This window comes from Ipomoea nil, unplaced genomic scaffold (genome assembly GCF_001879475.1).
Source record: "Ipomoea nil cultivar Tokyo-kokei standard unplaced genomic scaffold, Asagao_1.1 scaffold1834, whole genome shotgun sequence".
Taxonomy (NCBI): Eukaryota; Viridiplantae; Streptophyta; class Magnoliopsida; order Solanales; family Convolvulaceae; genus Ipomoea; species Ipomoea nil.
In genome coordinates this window covers 5,133,108-5,156,890 of record NW_017618262.1, presented here as the reverse complement: position 1 = coordinate 5,156,890, position 23,783 = coordinate 5,133,108, and the positions used below count along the sequence as shown (strand labels likewise).

Here is a 23,783-nt window from a genome sequence, read left to right as displayed (position 1 = left end):
TACTTTCCTATTCTCTTACTTTCCTATTCTTATTAGTAGTTTCCTAAACTAATTTAGTATCTAGTTTAGTATATATAGAGGTCCATAGAAGTATAGAATAGACAGAGAGAGAGACAATCTATTGTATTCTTTCATTATAATCTATTCTCTTGTTCTTTGGTTCTCACATATCTTGCTTCCGCCTTACTGGCGGGTGGTGGATATTCTCCACCTGCCAGGTCTCTCAAATTCTGAATTTTAACATGGTATCAGAGCTTTTGGTTTATTATATCTTGTGAATTGTGTTGTTTGGTTAATTATTGTGGGTCCATAGGATTAGTCTCATATTTTGGTATGAGTTGAGTCGTTGTAGCTTGTTCAATGTCAATCAGTCCAGGGTGCTGCAGTGATGGGCAGCACGGATGCTAGGAGGGATGCGGACCTAGCATATGCCACGGCAGTTATGGGAGGCTGATGGTTGAAGAAGAATTGGTTCGGGATGAACCAATTGTCAGGGTGCTGCAGTGATGGGCAGCACGGATGCTAGGAGGGATGCGGACCTGGCACATGCCACGACAGTTATGGGAGGCTGATGGTTGAAGAAGAATTGGTTCGGGATGAACCAATTGTGTGCACCAGGAAAACAGGAAAACACTGTGTTGGGCAGCGCTAATGATGGTTTGTGGTGCGAGAGGCAGGAGCACTATGGTGTTAGGCAGTGTTGATAACGGTGTGGGGTGTGAGTGGAAGGTGCGCTGTGGTGTTTGGCCTGTTTTTGGCTTCGTGGAAGCTTAGTTAGTGCAACAGATTGAACGGTGGACTGATTTGGCACAACGTTGTTTGAAGATTGATCAAGTAGTTCGAGACATGGGTGTTGATCTCGAAGGTTATGACTCTAGATGTGAAGTCCTATGGCTCATGTGATATATTTGTAATGTTATGGAATATAAATATAATATTTGGAATCTCTATAGATTAGGCAGTCTTAGAGATTTAGATACGGAGGTCGTCGACGCTGACAAGAGGGACGCTAGCAACAACGTCAATCAAAAGTCTCTTATTCCCAAGTTGGGCATTTCTCTGTTACATGCTCCAACTTGAGGGGGAGGGGGGGGGGGGGGGTGTTAAGGAAAGAAATCACAGAAATCACATGTTAAGGAAAGAAATCACAAGTGTTGAATATTAGGAAAGTTGTCTTACTTTCCTATTCTCTTACTTTCCTATTCTCTTACTTTCCTATTCTTATTAGTAGTTTCCTAGACTAATTTAGTATCTAGTTTAGTATATATAGAGGTCCATAGAAGTATAGAATAGACAGAGAGAGACAATCTATTGTATTCTTTCAATATAATCTATTCTCTTGTTCTTTGGTTCTCACATATCTTGCTTCCGCCTTACTGGCGGGTGGTGGATATTCTCCACCCGCCAGGTCTCTCAAATTCTGAATTTTAAATAAGTCAAAATACTCAAGAGCTCAAGGAAAAGAAATTGCCACAGCAATATTCTTGAATTTACTACTATCAAAGTTGTGACTGTCAAACAAATTAATAGCAAGGTTATTTATACACTTTAGCAAGCCCCTACATCAATGACTTTTTAAGTTCAAAATGAGCTATTCTAGTGCTATACTAGCTTAAAAGATGCAACTAGCCACAAGACTAGGATAACTAAGTCAAATAGGTTTTATAAAAAACTAAATTCTAATTGAATTTAGGATTTATAAGCCTAATATGGACTTTACAAATTAAATAGCAGAGGGACGGTCTAAAATAGTCTTAAACTTTTATTTGCAAGAAAAAATACTCCAAGTGTTGATTTATAAGGTATGAACCTCCACTCGATCTTTATTCTTCAAATTATGCCTGAATCAGATTGACCACTTTCCATTCAACTCCATCTTCATATTCTTGATTAACTTCACTTACTCCTTTAATAAGGTCATTCAAAGCTTCATGAAATATCTTTGCGCTTGCCCTCGTCATTGGACCTCCCAAGGTTTGCAAAGGATCTGTTTCTTTGTTCTCATCCTCATAGTTGTCCTCAACATCACCCCCCCCCCCCCCTTAGAAAGATTCGTCCACGAATCAATTTCACCGTGATCTTGTTTATAGCTCGGCAGTCTACGCACATCCTCCATGACCCATCCTTTTTTAGCACCAGCAATACTGGTACAACACTAGGACTTAAGCTCTCCCTTATTTTTCCTTTTTCCATCAACTCATCCACTTGTTTCTGAATTTCTTTAGTTTCTTCGAGGTTGCATCTGTAAGCAGGTCTATTTGGAATAGGAGTCCCAGGTATCAAGTCTATTTGGTGCTCTATTCCTCTCATAGGAGGTAACCCACTTGGAATCTCCTCTGGAAATACATCATCAAAAACCTGCATTAAAGAAGAAATAGCCTCGGGCAAGTAAGCATAAGAATTATAGAATGTCCGGCATCAATAACTCTCAATTTCTTTTCTTTTGCATAATATGTTAGATTTTTTTCTTCTCTCTTTCTTTTGCTCACTTTCTTTCTTTTCATTTTTTTCTTCTTTTTCTTTTTTCTCTTTTTCTTTTGCTTTTTTTCTCATCATCACGAATTTGACTAGGAGTTAAAGGTACAAGAGTTACTTTCTTTCCTTCATGTACAAATGAGTATTTATTACTAAAATCCTTCATGGATGGTCTTTTTATCGAATTGCCAAGGCCTCCTTAAGAGCACATGTGCAGCCTGCATGGGGACTACGGCACATAAAATCTCATCAGTATACCTTCCAATGGAGAGTGGAACTAACACCTGCTTGTCAACCTTGATTTCTCCATTTTTGTTTAGCCGTTGTAGAGAGTATGGCATAGGATGCTCAATAGTATTCAATCCTAGTTTTATAACTAGTTCAGTACTAGCTACATTAGTACAACTGCCCCCGCCAATTATAAGCTTACACACTTTGCTATCAATGTGACATCTAGTGTGAAATATGTTTTCTCTTTGCTCTTCTTCACCTCTAGCTTGCAAGTTCAACAATCTTCTCACCATCAACATATCCCCTTCAACGGGACTTAGAATTTCATTTCACTTCCACTTGGAGCTTGAGATTTCTCAGATTCTGGATCCGTCTCAAATTCCCCTGAATCAAGCAAAATCACATTTCTTTTGTTAGGACAATCTTTAGCTATGTGGCCTCTACCTTGGAATTTAAAACATTTGGTGTTGCTAGTCCGGTTAGTAGCAATATCAACTTTTTCCTTGCCCTTGTTAATAGACTTGCCCGCTTCTCCTTTAGGCTTGAAGTCTCTTTTCACTTATTTGCTTGACTTCCAGTTCTGAGCCCTTAGTTTCTTTTTCGTAAGTTTTTTTTTTTCAACTTGGATGGCCTTTTGAACCATCTCTTCATAATCCAAGTAGTCACACATTTCAATTTCATCTTGGATGTCCCAATTCAACCCCTTGATAAACCTAGAAATAGTAGTTTCAAGCTCTTCTGTAATTCCAAGTTTTGTCAAGAGTTTTTGCTCCTCATGGTCATACTCAGCTACAGACATTCTGCCTTGTACAAGTTCTTGTAATTTTTGATGTAATTCTCGTTGGTATGAAGCAGGGATCCATTTCCTTCTCATCAACACCTTCATTTCTCTCCAACTCCTTACCTCTCTATCCTCACTCCTTCTCCTATCCAACACCTCTTTATTTGAACGTTCAACCCCTCAATAACATCGGTCATTTTAGCAAATTGTCCCTTAATGGCTCTCGTCATGAGACACATGTCAAGACTTAATTCTTGCTCATCAATCTCACTAGGACCCAACATTTTCCTAACCCGCCCCAAGTATGAGAATTGGACCTCACGTCACTCCCTTACTTGCACTCTTTAATGGGGTGATCAATCGTTATTTTACCACTCGTGTATAATAAAACGCTCTAATGATCTCACAAATAAAATTCACTCAAGTAGTAAAACAAGTATTGTCCTATGGAGTTCTTTCGGAATTTAAGACTAAGTCAAGAAACTTAACGCAAAATGGCTAAACTCACAGAAAGGTTAATATTTGGAAAAAAACAAATGATCGATATGAGACAAGAAATTTCATTGACTTTTTTTTTTCACAATACTAGTAGCAAATTGAGGTGATATCAATCATAAGACAGTATAGAATACAACAGATAATACACAAAAATTTTCATTCAGTAGTAGTAGTAGTAGTAATATGGGGAGCTTGCAGAAACAGATTCCGAGGTTCGAGAAGCTGTTGAAATCCGAATGCTTTAAGGCTGAGGCGGCGCTACTTACGTTGATTGGCAGCGCAATCGCTATTGGAGCCGCATCGAATCAGCAAGTTGTGAGGAATTTAGTGCGGTGTTTGGTTGAAATCGTGAGCAATGAGGATTGGGTGGCAAGAAATGTCTGATTGATTTTGCAGGTGAAGACTGTGAGGGAAACAATGAGCCTGGAAGCGTGGAATGAGATTCCTGATTTATCAGATGATGCATGTCCTAGAGAAGAAGACCAGATAAAAAGACATGTTTGCCCTTTAATTAGACGGTCAAGACACGGATTGAGTGACGGAGGATGAAAAGTGTCCAACGACCAACAATGGTGGCTACTAAATGGCAATTTTTATTATGGAGGATGAAAAGTGTCAATGTCCTAATAAGTGGTGGCTACTAAATGGCAATTTTTATTATGGAGGATGAAAAGTGTCAATGTCCTAATAAGTCTAGGACTAAAAATGGCATTGTTGTTGTTGTTATTATTCTTATTATTATTATTACATACACCTTTGGATTGGATCAATTCAAGCTCATAACTTAAGCACTCACCCATCCTCTATGAACGTATTATTTGCACAGTTTTTAACCAAGGTACTTTGTTCAACCTCCTGCACATGACTTGTTCTATCAAAGTCCAACTACATCCACATCCTTCCTATTATTCACGCCAAAACCATGTTTTTGGATAATTTCATTAAAAGGTAAGTTGTGTGTGCCCAAAGTAATTGCTCACAAAAAGTCCTCAAGATGGATACTCCATCTCGCACAAAGCATCCAACATTTGTCATCTCAATTCCTTTAACGTTTTGTATTGCGTTTCAGAGATGTGGTTGAACTTAACAGCCCTGTAAAATTCCATTGAAAGTGTGTGGTTTATCTCTTCGGACAATAATCGCTTGATTAATAATGTGACAACTCCTTCTGAAGGGATTATTGTATATCTCTTGTATTTGACATCTCCTTTCGAAGTACTACTCCCCAATCACCTCCGTGTTTGTCATATTATTCACTCCAAAATTTGGATTGTACCAACCTTCAAAATGTAAGTTGGGTATGCGTAAAACAGTTAGTAATAATGAAAACTCCTCGTGACACCTTATCTGTTTTTTTACGCACAACATCAAAAAATTGCAATCTAAAATCTTGTAAAACTCGATATTGAGTTGGAGAATTTTCTTTTCTCTAATCGCGTGGTGAAAGAACGTTGACAAGGTCTCATTTATTTAATAAGCGTCATAGGCAGTGCACATGACGATTAGCGTCGGCGTTTTAATATCTCCCTCAATATATTGTGGGAACATGCATAAGTATTCATCCTTGCCGCTGCCTTTCATTCTGTCAATGCAAGCCTTGGGTAGGGCTCCAGTTAAATTATGTAAAGCAACTACACCCCGAAACATCGACTCCAACCCTCGGGCTTGTTAAGGATTGTTGGAATGGAGAAAAAAAATGCCACATCAGTTGGACAGTTGACATTGTTGGTTCCTGGGAATAGATTGTAAAAACGATCATAGTGGATTATAAGTGTCAATCTACCCATAGAACCACCAATCAGTAAAATTTTCTTGGCGTTCTTTATTCCTTTGATGGATAGAATGTGGTCAGTTATGGCATCAAACACCCTCTTACCTCTAAAGTGAAGGCCAATGGTTGGATCAACTTTTTCCACATCTCTCGTGAACGATGATCCTTCACAATATCTTACTATCACTTTAGTCCAGCTGTGGAAGTTTGGATTCGATTTAGAGATATTGTGGAATATGCTTCCTAATCTTTGAATAGACCCAATCTAATTCCAATAGATAGAAGACCAAAGATGTCTATTCAACTGAGCTGAGCACTCAGAGATAGTAGGGCACCAAGCTCATCCGAGTAGGAAACCATCGATTTTTCTTTTCCCCGCTCCAACATCTTATCGAATGTGGTAAGCTGGTGGACTCCCTCTAGAAAAACTGCTCCCTTGAAAACAACGTTCTCAACAATCATTTACTATGGGTATCTTGTCCCGGAGCAGATGATTGTTGCGAACGATGCTTCCAAGGGAGCAGTTTGCCTATACGGTGTCTATCAGCTTACCGCATTAGAGAAGGTTTTGGAGCTGGAAAAGACAAATGGATAGCTTACCTCCTCGGAGGAACTCGGTGTCATACTGTCTCAGAGTGCTCAACTCGGATGAATAGACATCTTGGGTCTTCCATACATTGAAATGAGATTAGGTCTATTCAAAGATTCAGAGGCATACTCCACAATATCTCCAAATCAAATCCAAACTTTCACAGTTGGACTAAAGTGATCACAAGATATTGTGATAGATCATCGTTCACGAGATATGTGGATAAAGTTTATCCAATCACTGGCTTTCACTTTAGAGGTAAGAGTGTGTTTGATGCCATAACTGACCACCTTCTCTCCACCAAAAGAATGAAGGATGCCAAGGAAGTTTTACTGACTGGTGGTTGTACGGGGCGATTGACAGTTATAATCCACTGTGATCGTTTAACCAATCTCTTACAGGGAACCACCAAAGTTAAGTGTCTATCTGATTGCGTTTTTTTATCTCTATTCAAACAATCATTTGCAAGCCCGAGAGTTGGAGTCGATTTTTCAGCGCACAGTTGCTTTACTGAATTCAACTGGACCTAACCCAAGGCTTGCATTGACAGAATGAAAGGCAGTGGTAGGGAAGAATAGTTATGCATGTTCTTACAATATATTGTGAGAGATATTAAGACGTCGCCGTTGATAGTCATGACCACTGCCTATGACTCTTATAAAATAAATGAGAATTTGTCCACGGCTTTTTACCATGCGGTTAAAGAAATGAAAATCTTCCCAACTAAATATCGAGTTTTACAAGATTTTAGATTGCAATTTTCTGATGTTGTGCATAAAACAATAGATAAGGTGTCACGGGGAGGAGTTTTCATTAATAATTGTTTTACGCATACTCAACTTACCTTTCGAAGGTTGGTACAATCCAAATTTTGGAGTAAATAATATGACAGACACGCAGGTGATTAGGGAGTGGTACTTCGAAAGGAGATGTCACATACAAGAGATAGACAATAAACACTTTGAAAGGAGTTGTCACATTATTTATCAAGTGGTTATTATCCGAAGAGATAAACCACACACTCTCAACGGACTTTTACGAAGTTGTTAAGTTCAACCACATCTCTGCAATCCAATACAAAACGTTAAAGGAGTTTAGATGGAAAATTTTGGATGCTTTGTGCAAGATGCACACTCCATCCCAAGGACTTTTTGTGAGCAATTACTTCGGGCACACAGAATTTACCTTCTACTGGAATTATCCAAAACATGGTTTTGACATGAATAATAGGACTGGTAACTGGTACTTTGATAGAACAAGTCATGTGCAGGAGGTTGAACAAAGTATATTGGTTGAAAACTGTGTAAATAATACGTTCATAGATGAGGATGGTGCCTAAATTAACATCTTGAATTGATCCAGTCCCGGAGCCATTGATTTTTTACTCTTCTCGACTCTTCTCTTCTCGCCAATCGCCACTGTAGCCTGAACACTTCTCGCCACGTTCTAGGCAAACTGTTGCCTTGGAAGCAGCATTCTCAACCATCGTCGATGAGTCTCACATCTACTATCGGGAATCCAGTCCTAGAGCCGATGATTTTTTACTCTTCTCGACTCTTCTCTTCGCGCCAATCGTCATCGTAGCCTGACCCCTTCTGGCCACCGTAGCCTGACCCTTCTCGCCATCGTAGTCTGACCCCGACCGCCAATTGTTGAAGAGTGAACATCGATCGGTGACCAAAGGGGTAATGTGCTATTTTTATTTTCTTCAAATTATTTTTTTGTGTGCTTTCTATGGGCTAGCTTTGTCCAGGATAGTAGTGTACCTTCACTTCTAAAACTGCGTTTAAACTGGAATTTTAGGCTAGTAGATGTAAGGCTAGTTTAATTTTTTGGTCAATTACCAAGTGTGCAACAGATATCACGTGTTTATTGATTTGCGAAGATTGTGGTTATTGTTGTCGTTCTAGTTCTAATGCTTGTCAATCGTCTCGATTGTTGGAATTTAAGATTTGAAGTTTGAATCTAATCAGTAGTTGTAGCTATGGGAATTGGGCCCGTAGGTCAGTCAGTTGGTCTACTAGGTAACGACTAAGCGAACGAAAGCTAAGTAGTCTTACAAGTAGCGAATGAGTACAAGCAGATTGCTACAAGTGGTGTAGATTGCAATGTAGGGTGGATCACAAGTAGAGAGACGTTACAGAGTGAAGATTACAAGTAGAGTGTAGTAGTTGTTGTTATGAGATGAAGATCATAAGTGAGGGGGGACCCTATTTCTACTAAGTCGGTCTACGCATTTAATGCACCTACTACAAGTGGCTTGATGTGGTGTCTTCTCGTTGGCTTGGTTAAACGGTCACTCTGCAGCTATGCGTGGGTTGACTGACCGAGGCAATAAAGTCGTCCTAGGTTTTCCGATATATTGTTTGGTAGTGTGTTCGATAAATTAAGAATCTTAAACTAAACCAAATACTGAATTGAACTAATTCCAAACTCAAATCGAACTTTTTCCGAACGAATCGAAATCGAATCGAATTTTAATGTTAAATCGAATAATATTACTTTCTCTAATACCAAAATATCGATACCAAAATCAAAATAACCAAACCGAATCTCAAAACGTTTACCCCTATTTCATTAATTGCTACATTTCTCTTTCTTTTTTCTTTTCATCATCAAAAGAGACCGACCTTTCATCGAAAATAGTCATCATAAAAATACGCACAATGGGAAGCAGGGAGGATTTTTTTTTTATATTCTTAAAACACGAAAGAAAAGAGCCTTCTTTAACCTCTGTCTCTCTCAATCAAAATACAAACAGAAGTTGCAATCTTTTTTTGCTCTCTAAACTCAGATGAGTTTTTCTCTCCCTTTACAAGTATTTTATAAATTTTAATATTACAATTCGTTTAAAATTTTTAATTTAGTAAAAATATTTTTAATTTTTAATTTTGATATTAATAGTTCAAGTCTTATTTTAAACCAAAAAAAAAAAAAAAAAATTGAGTTAATACCACAAATGGTCCTCTAAATATTGGGCTAGTACTCCTTTTAGTCATCGACTTTCAATTTGACCAAAACATGTATCTTGACTTTTATTTTTTTTATCACAAATAGTTTTGGCTAAGATTTCTGTTAAATAAGTATTAATCTATGGGTATTATTGTCAAATTTATTAAAATGATTTTAATTATTTTTTTTAGAGAATTATATAGCAACATAATTAATTTCAAACATTAATAAAAATTAAATTAATATATGTAAAAACAAAATGGACGTGACAAATCACATAAATGAGTAAATTAAAGAAAAATATGTGACTAATTATATTAATTCAACGCTTTTAAAAAAATATCAATTCAACGGGGCAGCAGCCATCAATTACGTTCGAAACGAAATGTTTGATCGAGTAATGAAGAGCGAAAATGGTTAATCGACCATGTATGAACAACCATTAAAATGATGGAAGCAAAAAATTGAGAGGTTTCTGTAATTTTTGAAAAAATTTCTTCCAAACCGACCAATTTCTTCTTGACCGAATATTTCTGCTTCAAATTTTCTTCCTCTATTAAAGAGAGGAGCAATACTTGGAAAATTAAGCACAAACAAAAATGTGATACTTTTGTATCTAAACAAGAATGTTATGCGAATGTATTTGAAATTTAAACCAAATAAATGCATTCCTAGTGCAATAGTGTTAATAGTCATCTTCAAAAGATTGCATATTTTGTACGTTCTTTATGTATGAACTGTAATTTTAAATCTCCATGTATTGTACCTCATCAATTTAAATTTGTTGGTTAAAAAACAGATAGCTTGTTAAGAATATATGTGGTTGATGTTTTCTGTTTATACTTATTCAAATTATATTCCTTTAGAATAGGTATATTAGAGTAGTGGTTACAACTTCTTAACTACTTGTTCTCCTGTATATACTATTTATACCTGTTAGCTTCTTCATCAATATATATATCAGTTCATTTCCTTACATGGTATCCAGAGCCTAAAATCTCCTACGAAAGATTTTTTTTTTTTCCTTACTTCCTGCCCCTATTCAATGGCGTCCACCACCCAAACTACTCCGGCCACCACTGAAGTCGTCCAGCTTCACGCTACTACACACTTCCCTATCAAACTCACACCTACGAATTTCCCAGTCTGGAGGCGCCAGGTTCACTCTACACTCATTGGCCTCAACCTCCATGGCTATGTTGATGGTTCTGTCCAAGAACCGCCTAAGTTTTCTGGTTCGGCTCAAACAGCCACAAACCCGGATTATTTTCATTGGGTCCGTCAAGACCAAGTCATCGTCAGTGCACTCTTAGAGAGTTGTTCTGACTCGATTCGACCTCTCGTGTCTTCGGCTTCGACAGCCTATGATGTTTGGCAACGCCTAGCCACTACTTACGCTAGTGCGTCTCAAAGCCGAGTTCGTATACTTTCCCTCAAAATCGAGCTCACTCAAAATCCGAGAGGTACTAGGTCGATTTCTGTATTTTTGAATGACATACGATCCATCGCTGATGCACTCGCGTTGGCGCAGTCCCCGGTCTCTGATGAAGACCTTGTCGTGTACATTCTAACGCAGCTCGGGGATGAATATCATTCAATCTTCTCCGCTGTTTGCGTCCGACAGAAGCCTATTTCCTTAGCGAAACTAGCCGATGTTCTCATTGATCATGAACGTCAGTTACAAGCCGATGACCGAGCACGCCAAACCGTGCTGGCTACTGCCAATATCACTCCTACTACTGCTCCTTTGCGGTCATTCTCCGAGTACAATGGTCCGGACCAAATACGCTTGGGTGACGGTAACTCTTTACACATATCTCACATTGGTCATGCCACAATTCCCACCCCTTCTTCTGCCCTTAGTCTAGAAAATGTCCTGCACGCTCCACAGCTACACAAAAGTTTAGTTTCTGTTTCACAACTTTGCAAAGCTAACCGTGTGTCTGTTGAGCTCTTTGCGTCTCATTTTGTCGTGAAGGGTCTTCAAACTGGGATGGCATTGTTACGGGGGCCGAACGTTAATAGTGTGTACTACAATACTCTCTCTTATGAGCCTCAAATGAATGCCACGCACCTGCCATCTGTGTCTGAATGGCACCACCGGTTGGGACATCCGTCAAATACGGTGTTACAACTCGTGTTGCAACACTGCACAATTCCAGTTTCTGCTGCCTCTCTACGTCAGTTTCGTTGTTGGTCTTGCAGTGTACACCAGAGTCACAAATTGCCGTTTTCTAAGATCACTCTCGTTAGCACAAAACCCTTACAGTTACTTTACACTGATGTATGGGGAACGACAGACAAGTTTGTTGATGGTTTTCTTTATTACGTTGTCTTTGTTGATCACTTTTCTAAATATGTCTGGTTGTATCCCTCAAAACACAAGTCAGATGTTTTTAGCATTTTTCCTCAGTTCAAAAGGTTAGTCGAGAAGGTCTTTGGGCTGCCGATTGTCTCTGTTTACTCAGACAATGGGGGTGAGTTCATCGACCTAGTTGCTTTATTTAATGCCTGTGGTATTTCGCACTTCACCACCCCACCTCACACTCCCGAGCACAATGGGGTGGCTGTACGGCGACACCGTCATATCATCGAGACGGATAATCAATTCCCCTTTCAGGTTCTGTTTAATCAATCCCCTACTTACACTAAACTACAACCGTTTGGCTGCTTATATCTTCCGTGGTTGAGACCGTATAACACCAAGAAATTAGAGCCGAAGTTTCGGCCTTGTGTTTTCCTTGGGTATTCCAACACACAATCAGGTTATAAAAGTTGGGACCCCACATCTAGTCGTATTTTTATATATCTAGGAATGTCCGCTTTGTACCTCATGTGTTTCCTTATAGGGATTTGCAGCTGGCGTCTGTCACACCATTGTCTGATTCGCAGGGTTCGGAGATGAGCAATATTTTGTTCAGGTCGTCTCCTGTGTCCACCCAGCCTGCAGTTGTTCCTACACCCACTCCGACTCCTACTCTGCCTTCTGTGTCTTCCCCGGCTGGGTTTCTCTCTAACGTAGCCGACTACCCGCAACCTGCACCAGTGGATGTTCAAACTCATGTTCCAACACAATTCGGCGAAAATAGTTTGGACATCCCCACTGGTTTACCTTCAGCTGCGTCTAGTTCGCCACCCCCTGGTTGTTCGTCTTCCGCTGTTCCAGAACATAGTCGTCATACCAACCAGTCTGGGTCCTTGCCCGTCACCACCTCCGAAGGTTCCCAAACACAAAATAATTTGCGCCGGTCTACTCGAGAGCGTCGTCCCAATCCCAGGCTGCCTACGGGTCATCACTGGCAGGCTGCAAAACGGCTTCTTCGCTGTCTCAAAGGTACAGTTTGCCATGGCCTGTTTCTACGGGTGGGTCAGCCGTTGTCTCTACGAGTGTTCACTGACTCTGATGGTTGCACCACTGATGGCCGTTCTACCACCGCATATTTGGTGTATCTGGGCGACAATCGCATTTCCTGGAAATCCACGAGACGCAAATCTGTTTCGTTAAGCCTCCGGTTTTCCACTCCCGTTTCGTGGTTTGGTTCCGGCTGGTGTGCTGGTTGTACATCATTTTCCCTCATCTGCGCAGCTGGCTGATCTTTTAACCACGCCCCTTGGTCGTTGCTTGTTTTTCCGATTTCGGTCCAAGATTGGAGTCTCCGACGAATCCTCGATTTTGCGGGGGCATGTTAAGAATATATGTGGTTGATGTTTTCTGTTTATACTTATTCAAATTATATTCCTTTAGAATAGGTATATTAGAGTAGTGGTTACAACTTCTTAGCTACTTGTTCTCCTGTATATACTATTTATACCTGTTAGCTTCTTCATCAATATATATCAGTTCATTTCCTTACATAGCTCTAATATTAAATCTTCATTTTGTATGGATAATTACGAGAATGATGTGTATTGTCTTTTTATTTAGGAGTATTTATAGTTGTTAATTGTTTCAATTGTGCTTGTTGGTAAAAAATTCTAAACATTTTTATTTTATGACCATTATATATATACTAGTAATTCACCCGCGCAATGCACGGAAAATAATTATGTTATTATAAATATAAAATAAATAAAAAATAGAAAAACTAAAATATTTTGAATTATTTAATATAATAATATTTTTGAGCTTTCATTGGTCAAGTATTTATTTATTTTTATAGAATACAAAATTACAATTAAAATTAAAATTAAAATTATAATTATAATTTTGTATGGTTAATATAATCTCTAATTATGTACATATTCAAATAAACTTATAGAGATAATTTACATAATTACATTGATTTATTCTTAATTATATTTCATCTATATTATAATTTTCACAATACAAATAATAACTAAGATAATTACATTTGAAAAGCAAATTTTAAATTTTGTATGTGTAAATTTAAACTCTAATTGAACACATTTTTTATATGATTATATAATATATAGCTATTTTATTTTTCAAAAGTATATTTTTTATATGATTATATAATATATAGCTATTTTATTTTTTAAATGTTGTGCTTTTTTTATATAATAAAGGATGTTGTGGCATTAATTGTAACATTAATTATTTCCCAAACCATATAACTTTATTATATAAAGGATTTGACAATAATACACATTGATTTAACACTCATTTAACAGAAATCTTAACGGATGACTATATGTAGCCAAAAGGGAAAGTAAAGATACGTGTTTTGGTCGAATTGAAAGTTAAGTACTACAAGGGGTACTAGCACAATAGTCAAAGGACAATTTATGGTATTAACTCAAAAAAAATTAACTTTGATAAAGAGAGTTTGTGCATGTATGTATATATTAATTAGCATTATTGTATCAAAAAGTTGAAATGTCTCAATTAGATATAACTTTGATGGTTAATTATAATGTTAGTGGGTTAAGAAAGGGTGCAGTGCATGCCCTATTTCTAATTTTTGTTGCAGGAAAAGAAATGCCCCTTTCATCTTCAATTCAGGCACAATTTTATCACGCATAGTGCATCATGCATTGTGACTGTGATATATTCTCTGCTCCTATATATATATATATATATATATATATATATATATATGTGTGTGCGACCACTGTGCGGTATAAACATGCATATTATGTAACATCATATATATCACTTTATGAAATAAGCAAAGCAAATTTGATTTTTTGATTTGAACGTACGAAGGGGGAAGCATAGTGGAGAAATTAGAATTGGTCTCTCAAAAGAACGAACCCTACATGCATAATGAAAACTCCACATCTTATATGAAAACTGTAAGCTAACCTTGCCCGAGTAAGGACGGATCTCCGGCCACTACCAATCGCACCCCTCGTTTGGCACATCCCGTTATAATTGGAGCTCGTTTAGTCGGGTATGCGAGGACGACAGCTACGCAGTCCATCGTCTGTCTATTTCACGTCGGCAGATGGTCTCGATCACCGGCGACGAAGATTTGGATCCGGAAGAAAATTGTGACTTTTGAACGGAGGGCTTATTCGATCGTCTGATCGCCGGCGTCGCAGCCGATGGTCATCGATCGGAAGACGGGAATGATTGCCAGTGATCGGATGGTTGATAGGCGACAATACTTGGAGTGGATCTCGGCCACTACGATGTAGAACGTGCGGTTGTGATTGCAGTTTCGTTTTCTTCATCTCCTCCCTTCTCTCTGTGCTGGAAGTAGACGGCCAGTGCATCACCAGATCGGCCATCGATCGCGCCAGAACGATCGGGGAGGTCGGTCTGGATTTCTAGATCACAAGGTAGAGCAAAAGTACTTATTGTAAGAATATTCAGAAATAGAGAGATAAGGGAGAAAAAAAAGAGGATTATCTCATTCATTGTATCATTCATCTACAAAGGTATTCTATATATACAAGGTAATCTTCAATACATATAAATAGTAATAAGTTATAACTGTTACAATATTGATAATAATGTCCACAACAATCTTTGTTTATAACTATTAGTGAGTTTTTTTTTTTTTTTTTTTTTTTTGAAAGTTACTGGCTCTAGTGGGTTAAATCTTATTCTAAATAAAAAAATTATAATTATTTTATATAAAATAAAAAATAAAAATCATGGCCTTAGCCCGGAGTGAGCCCACAAGCCTAAGACCGAGACAGGGTGTTAGCCTCCATCAATTTCATTTCTTATCGTGATGGATTGGACTGTCTTAAACCACTACCGTCTACCCGCATGCCCGTCATACTATATATACATACGTGTATCTATTTCATACACTGGTCGGAAAGAATGGTGTGTGCGTTGCTCGCCGACCGACGTGAGTTTGGGAGGGCGCAGAGATAAGACTCATAAGAGGGAGTTTGCCAAGTCTTAAATTATAGGGATGATTTCAGCTTAAGTGGACTACTCTATATCTATATCCTCTAATTAAGAATCAATCAACAAACTAGTGAAAACAAAAATGAAAAAAAAAATAAAACAAAAAATTAAAAGAGAAAAAGCAAGGGGTCGGGTCAGCTTGACAAATAAATAATACAGTACTGTGTAACATTTATAAAAATTTATACAAAATAAAAATAATAACAAATTAAATAAACTTTATACGTACCAGTTGTTGGGCCGAGAAGCTGCTTGCTACCTTGTTGTCCTTTGCCGCCGGATGATCAGAAAGAAAACAGATACAGTACGTACTTAAAAAGTTGTATTATTAAGCCATGGATAAATTATTTATACACGTACTAGAGATAAAATAGGTAACAAAAACAATAATAAAGAAGTATTTTACAGGATTAAACTAAGTAATAAAATATATGATAATAATTAATTAAATCCTGCACAGATTGTAACTTACAGTACGTTTTAAACAATACTTATCCATGGCTTAATAATACAATTAATGAATTTGTTACAATTTGATAAATTACAATCTGTACTTACAGTACGTACTCTGTAAAATATTTGTTTATTGTTGTTATTGTTTATTGTTGTTTTTGTTATCATAAACAATAAATCATTAATTCTTAACAAATTCTACCGTCACCGTCACAGATCTGGAGTAATACTCTGGCCGGTATGCTTCTCGTCACCGGGCCGTTCAAGATCAACGGTGCCTGAATCAAGCGTATGTGGACGAGTACTTGGCTAAGCAGGCGGAGAATAAGATAGATCAGAGTTCAAAAAGGAAATCCTACTATCCTATCCTACTATCCTACTATATATCCTACTCCTGTTATATATTAAAGCCATAAGATTTCAACCAATCAAATTGTTCCATTTTTCCGCTCAAAATTTTGGGAGTTTTTTTTTTTCTTTTTTTCGATTTTTTAATTAAAAAAGCTAGATATCTATCAACATGATCTGCTTTGAATACATATATTAATATATTAATTGGGAAAATTTTATATTAATTGTGACTTTTCATATTTTGATGAAGAAACAACGGTATCCAACATATTTGCAGTAATTAGCGTGTTTAGATTATTTATTTACGAGTCTCTTTGGTATCCGATCAATTAGCATTAATTACCATATTGATCTAACAAGCTATATAAAGAGCTCAGTTCATATCACTTCTAATACAACACAAACACTTGATATCACAGACATTATAAAGATTGTTTACAATTCAAATACACATCGCATATTTTCATGCAACCTCTTTACATTCTGACGAATGAAATCAAACCTTCGAAAACAATATGTGAGATTAAAGTTCGTTGAGTGCATATGTACATATAAAATCCGAGAGAAAAGAGAAGTGAGGCGATGAAGAGTAAGGAATGTCTTTCATGACCAAGAGGTATGCATTTAAATACAGTAGATAATATATTACTCAAAAAAATACAGCAGATAAATTATTCAACCAGCGAATGATAGGTTTTAAAACCTACCTTGACTCAAAAAGGTTAGGACAGATTGTAACGTAGATCCTGCACTTGAACAGGACATTGTAAGTAATAAAACAAAGTTCTTTTCAGTCTCCGAATTTAAAGCTTATTTTATTTTAGCATTTCATAAAACAGAGTTCTTTGGCATTCCAGACATGTTTAATTATTATGGTAAAGTGCTTTGTAAAATGAATTGATGATCATCATTAGTAGTACACAATAAACTGTTAGTAGTACACAAAATATCATGTACACAAGGGTTTGAAAACCTCATCAGTTTTCTTTTTCAGGGTTTTCAATCACCTACAGTGGTAAGCATTTTTTTTGCATGCTTAAATAATTCATTTGCAGGTAGTTCAACTTGAGGAGTATACACATTATAGCTGATGTGGTTGTTGAATAGATTTCCATTGGTTTTTTTTCTGTTTTGTGCAGGTAATAAAGGCACTTTGTGCACATGAATATAATTTTGAAAGCAATAGAAGTATATTCGTTATTGGGTGTATAGAAGTACACAGGTTTATTTGTAGATTTGTATTATTGATTAAAATATTTAGACAATGTATTTTTTGGGAGTAAATTGTTATAATAAATTTTAGTTGGTTTTATTTTTAATATGATTCTTATACTTAATCTAATTTTGACTAATTTTTAATATTTATGTATACAAACATTTAGCATGAATATAATACATTTCTTAATTTGAATATGACTTCAAAAAATCATTCAAAATGGTTTTGAAATTTGTTCAACACAAAACAAGTAACAGAACACAGAACTGTGGCTATTCGTGTATTCCAGCTTAAATCAAAATCATAGAGTAAACATGGATTCAAAAATTGAAGTCATTTAAGAATAAAACACAGAACCGAAGAAATTGTGCATTTTAGGTATATAACAGATATATGCAAGTATTCTTAAAAAAAAAAAAAAAAGATATATGCAAAGTTGCACTATACACGATTTAACATCTCTACTTAAATTATTTTGCAGTATACAAGCTTGCATGTTCAAATCAGTCACTAAAAAGATCATTATTCAAAAAATAACAGTTGAAGTTTCTGATCAAAAACCTAAATTCAGGTAGAAAAACATTTTTCCGTCAACTCGGCCTGATGTCAGAGAATGAAAGGATGAATAACTCCGCCTGATGTTAGAGAATGAAGGGCGAGATGTCGGAAAATGATGGCTGAGAAGAAGAATCTAGAGAGAGACAGAGAAATCTAACCTTTTATTTTTTTCATATATATATATATATATATATATATATATATATAGTGAAAGGTTCACGTGCGGTTGAATGCTTCCCGTGCGGTTGTGCGGTTATTAATGTGCGTGAGATCACTCTGTGAGTTGCTTCAGAATAACTTCGATTATTGGGTTGCTCATTATGTGGTGAGTTGCTTCAGAATAACTTCGATTATTGGGTTGCTCATTATGTGGTATGGAATATGCTGGCCTGTGCTTATTCGACATTCGACATCTGAGATGGTTGCTGATGCTCTTTTTGTTCTATCCAAGATGAAAGATTTGAATCTTCAAGTTTCAATAATGACATATAATAGTGTGTTGATCTGCTTTACTGATGTTTACAATGAAATAAAAGCTTCCTAAAGTGAATACACAAATTCTATCCTTATCAATGGTCTATGCAGACCGATCTTGGTGCGAGAATCTGGAACTTCTGTTGTTTGCTTCAATTCTAGATTGTTGAAAATTCTCTTATTACTCACGCACATTAAACACAAATATCACGCATATTAAGCACAATACTCTGGCACATTAAGTACAAAACTCACGCATATTAACATGACGCACATTAAGTACAAATCTCAAGCATATTGAGCATAACACTCACGCACATTAAGTATAAACCTCACGTACATTAATCCACCGCACAACCGCACGGGAAGAAACAAATGCACCTGATCCCTTCCCTATATATATATATATATATATATATATATATATATATATATATATATATATATATATATATATATATATATATTATAATTAGTTATATGAAATTTAGTTGTGTGGAATTAATTATTTAATTTATTATTTCATTTAATTTATTGTAATAAACATTTTCCGTTTATGATTTAATTTAATTTTCCTTTATGTGGAATTAATTAATTTAATTTTTCGTTTATGATTTCATTCAATTTAATTTAATTCTACTATTCTACTATATAATAAAGCCATAAGATTTTGGCCAATCACATTGCTCCATTTTCCCGCCTAAATAAAATTATGTCGTTTTATGAAAATGCATCTTGAAACTCCCGATTAATAAACATTCATGAAGCACATTATTCAAATAAATCTGGGAAAACGAATCGTTGTTTTTTTTAATTACAAATTTGAAGTGATTGACATCTAATTGAAGACATCCTTTTTGGAAGGATGTTAAGTTTAAATAACGTAGTTATTCTTTGTCATTGTTCCAAAGCTTGCCTCTTCGTTTTTCTATAACAGTCCTGATTCCGATTCAATTATACCTTTATATAAAGAGGTCGAATGACTTGCAGAAGTACAACCTAAGACTCTGAGAATAAGTAATACTCTGCACCAAAAATATGTCTTCTCCTATGTATTTGTTGAGGAGATCAGTCCACACTGCACACCAAAAGAGCAATAAGGTTAGATTATCATAAGTTAGATGGATCATGGCCAATTATATGTAGCAGTTTCTAGGGTCATGGTCTTAAAGTCTTAATTTGTGGGAAATATAGAGGTAAGTCTTAATTTGTGAGGAATCTAGAGATCTTTTTAAACAATACTCAAAATGTAGTTTACAAAGAAATCTTTAATAATGTGTAATTGTTTTATTTATGGAACGCCAATAAATTATATTTTGTCTATTTATTATATCTAAAGTCTTATTGGTCTTATATCTTCAATATAACAATCTTTTATATATTGCACTATAATATTATGATCGTGCATCACACGGGCAACTACTAGTCGAAGACAATGGAGAATCCTCAGCTCGGAACTCACATATTTTGGGAGAAGACAATGGAATGAGTTTTACTACAGCGTTAATCCTCGGAACTCACAGCTAGTAAATATATATTTATAAAGAATAAATAGGAATGTATTTTTTGGAAGACATAACTAGGCATGTTAACAAACGTTATATGGTGTAGTCGAAAATCGTTTCGTGAGTATTCTTTATAAATGAATAGAGGGTATAGAGTTAATATCCAAAATAATCTTCGACTTTAGTGGTTTTTCTTAATTTTATTTTGAAGGACTTTGGTGACTTAATATAGTCTCAGAGTTTTGTGTTTTTACTCAATTTAGTGTCAGACTTTTGTGTTTTTGTTCGATTTAGTCCCTCATTTGTTATTCCGTCCATTTCTTGTTAAATAAATAGACAATTCAGTAATTTTAATTTTGGCATCTCTTTACTCATAGACATGCGAAGTGCGAAATTCCTTCTTTTTTTTTTCTTTTTTTTTTTGCGAATTTCTCCTAGAATCACTCCTAAACCAGCGAATATAAAATTTGATTCGTAGGTCTGAGAGTAATTCTGAAAGAGGGATTTCTCACTTTACAGGTTGAAAGTAAAGAGAGTTCAATATTGATAGTATTGAATTGTCCATTTCTTTAACACCAATTTGACGGAATAACAAACGGAGGACTAAATTGAGCGAAACACAAAAGTCTGGGACTATATTAGGCCACCAAAGTCGTTTAGAACGAAATTGAGAAAACCCACTATAATCGATGACCATTTTAGATATTAACTCAGAGGGTATATATTCGTCTAAATGTAATAATCAAGTAAGTAAAGCTCTAAATCTTATATCAAAAACTTTTATGAATATTTGATTTTAGTTTCATCTTCTTAGAAAATGGGCATATGTGAGGTCACTTTGATGTATTGTTTAGAGTGGGTTCATTTTTATTTAGCTCGAGTTAAAGTGAATTTTAATTCTTATTATTATGAAAATTTTCATATACCTATATATTTAAAAAGACTAATGGATGAAGTCACTTATCAAATTTCATTCACAGGTTTTATTAAAAAAAATTACAAAGTCAATTTTATATTTATTAAAAACTTTCAAGTTTACAATATTTATAAAACTAACTCTATTATTATTTTTAATTATTTTTAGCATTACTTAATCGTTGATATATATATACTAGTTTTTTTACGCGCTTGGGATAATGCTCAATATTTTTCTTAAATAAGTATTTTAAAGTATATCAAGGCAAGATTATATTAGAATTGTTCATGCATAGATAATTGAATGTTGAATTTGCGTATTTAAATTGGTAATTCTAAGTTTACAAATGGAAGATAATATAGTCAAAATTGATTATAATTGTCAATAAAATAATTGTATGGGTATGGTTGAAACCAAATACGGGACATAAGGGAGAGCAAATAAAAATTAAAGCATAAAATATTAAATATATACTAATATTGTTTGAGGAGATTCCGACAATAGGATTTGTGGTTAGAGTTCTATTAAGACTTTAATATTAGAATTAGATTAATGTTCCTAGTTATAATTCTATATTAGACTTTAATATTAGGATTAGACTAATGGTCATTTTTTCTACCCAATATTAAAAATTAAATTCTGAACAATCTGAACTATTCATTTGATTTAATAATTTGACGGTCATTTTTTCTACCCAATGTTTTATAATTAAATAAATATTTGGAAGTATATAAATGCAAGATTATATATGAGAAGTTCAACATAAGTAATTTAATGTCTAATTTGTTTATTTAAATATGTAATTCATAGTATATGAATACAATGTAATATAGGAGATTCATTATAATTGTTACTAAACTTTTTTTAGATAGTAACCAAGTATTTTTTGTTGCAAAGGGTTCTAATATATTTAATGAATGCACATATATACAAGATCAATGAATGAATCAACGGTACTAGTCCTTTAGGTGTTTTGCTCAGTGTTCATTTAGTTCAACCATTATTGTTGAATAAATTATTATGGATAAAGAAATTCCTAATTTGAGGAATTTAGATGTAGTAAAAATTTAAAAATTTTAACTATAATGTAACCCAAAGATATTGGACTATTGGTAAATATGATGTAACCGAAAAATCAAAATGCTAAAGAAAGTGTTTTGGTATTCAACAGTTTGAAGCAACAATTTGTTCCAAACCACTGAAAATACAAACATTGCAATTTACAATATTTTCACTTAATGTTTTTTAGAATGATTTCCCCAAGACACATCTATATTTTTTTAAAAAAAAATTATTATTAAAACAATTATTATTATTATTATTATTATTATTATTATTATTATTATTATTATTATTATTATTATTATTATTATTATTATTATTATAATATGTATACCCTTAGGTCATTTTAAATGTTAATTTAAACAACTAATTTTTTCAAATATCTTTTTACCAACCGTTGATAATTTTCGCTGGTCAAATCCGCAAATATAATCTGCTAACGCTAACGCTAACTGTTGATTGTCAAACAAAGACATTGCGAGGTAGTTTCTCACTTCAATTTGTTGTGTGATTTGAATACTCTCTTTGTCAACAAATCCCTCAAGTAGTTAATATAATTGGCTTTATTAATTTACATTTTTTCATGGTATTAACAAAATACTTGGTAAATAAATATATATAGCATTATTTGTATTATAACTTTGATATTTAATTAAAAATTAGTGCATAAAAAAGATAATAGACAATGTAGTGAATATAAACAATTGATGAATTTGAATGCATGTAAAGAATTTGTATATTGGAGAAAAATAAATACAATATAACTAATGAAATTAATTCTCTTATTTAATTTATTGATAATGAATAATTTTTTTTTTTGAATAAAGACATTGTAGACACATAATTATAATGCATATGTATGTATTATTTTTTGTTGTAGCTACTAAATTATTATTTAATTTAATAAGAGTAAAATAGAGTACTAATTATGCCAACTTTGATTGAGATGCGGTTCGAACGTAAGACCTTTCTTATTGAAATCAATGAGTAAGTTAACGGTGAACTAACAGAAATTAACAGAAAAGATAATATTTAACGAAAAAGTTAACGAATAATCATATTCATTAAGGATAATTTAGGAAATCTTAAGGAAAAATTAAAATCTGATCAATCTGAGCCATTCATTTGATTAAAAAATTTGACTGTCTTTTTTCTACCCATTATAGGCCTAACTCTCTTGGGCTCTTATTAGTATACAAGTTTTTTACGCGCATTGCGCGATTGGGATAATGCCCAATGTTTTTTTTTTTTTTTTAAATAAGTACTTTAAAGTATATCAAAGGCAAGATTATATTGAAATTGTTCATGCATAACTAACTGAATGTTGAATTTGCGTATTTAAAAATGTAATTCTAAGTTTACAAATGCAAGATAATATAGTCAATTAAGATTGATTATAATTGTCAATAAAATAATTGTATAGGTATGGTTGAAACCAAATACGGGATATAAGGGAGAGCAAATAAAAATTAGGACATAATATTAAATATATACTAATATTGAAGAGCTAACTGCTGATTGCCAAACAAGGACATTGCGAGTTAGTTTTCCACTTCAATTTGCTGTGTGATTTGAATACTCTTTTTATCAATAGATCCCCCAAGTAGTTAATATGATTGGCTT

The 23,783-nt window shown here is 34.7% G+C and overlaps 1 long non-coding RNA gene across 1 annotated transcript; it reads left to right on the top strand.

The window, feature by feature from the left end:
• The first annotated feature begins 628 nt into the window (after positions 1-628).
• LOC109192920 lies at positions 629-19,518 on the top strand. Its single transcript, XR_002056168.1, has 4 exons — positions 629-915; positions 4,205-4,209; positions 13,963-13,967; positions 19,506-19,518. It is a non-coding gene; the product is annotated as an uncharacterized LOC109192920 (long non-coding RNA).
• Positions 19,519-23,783: the final 4,265 nt, after the last annotated feature.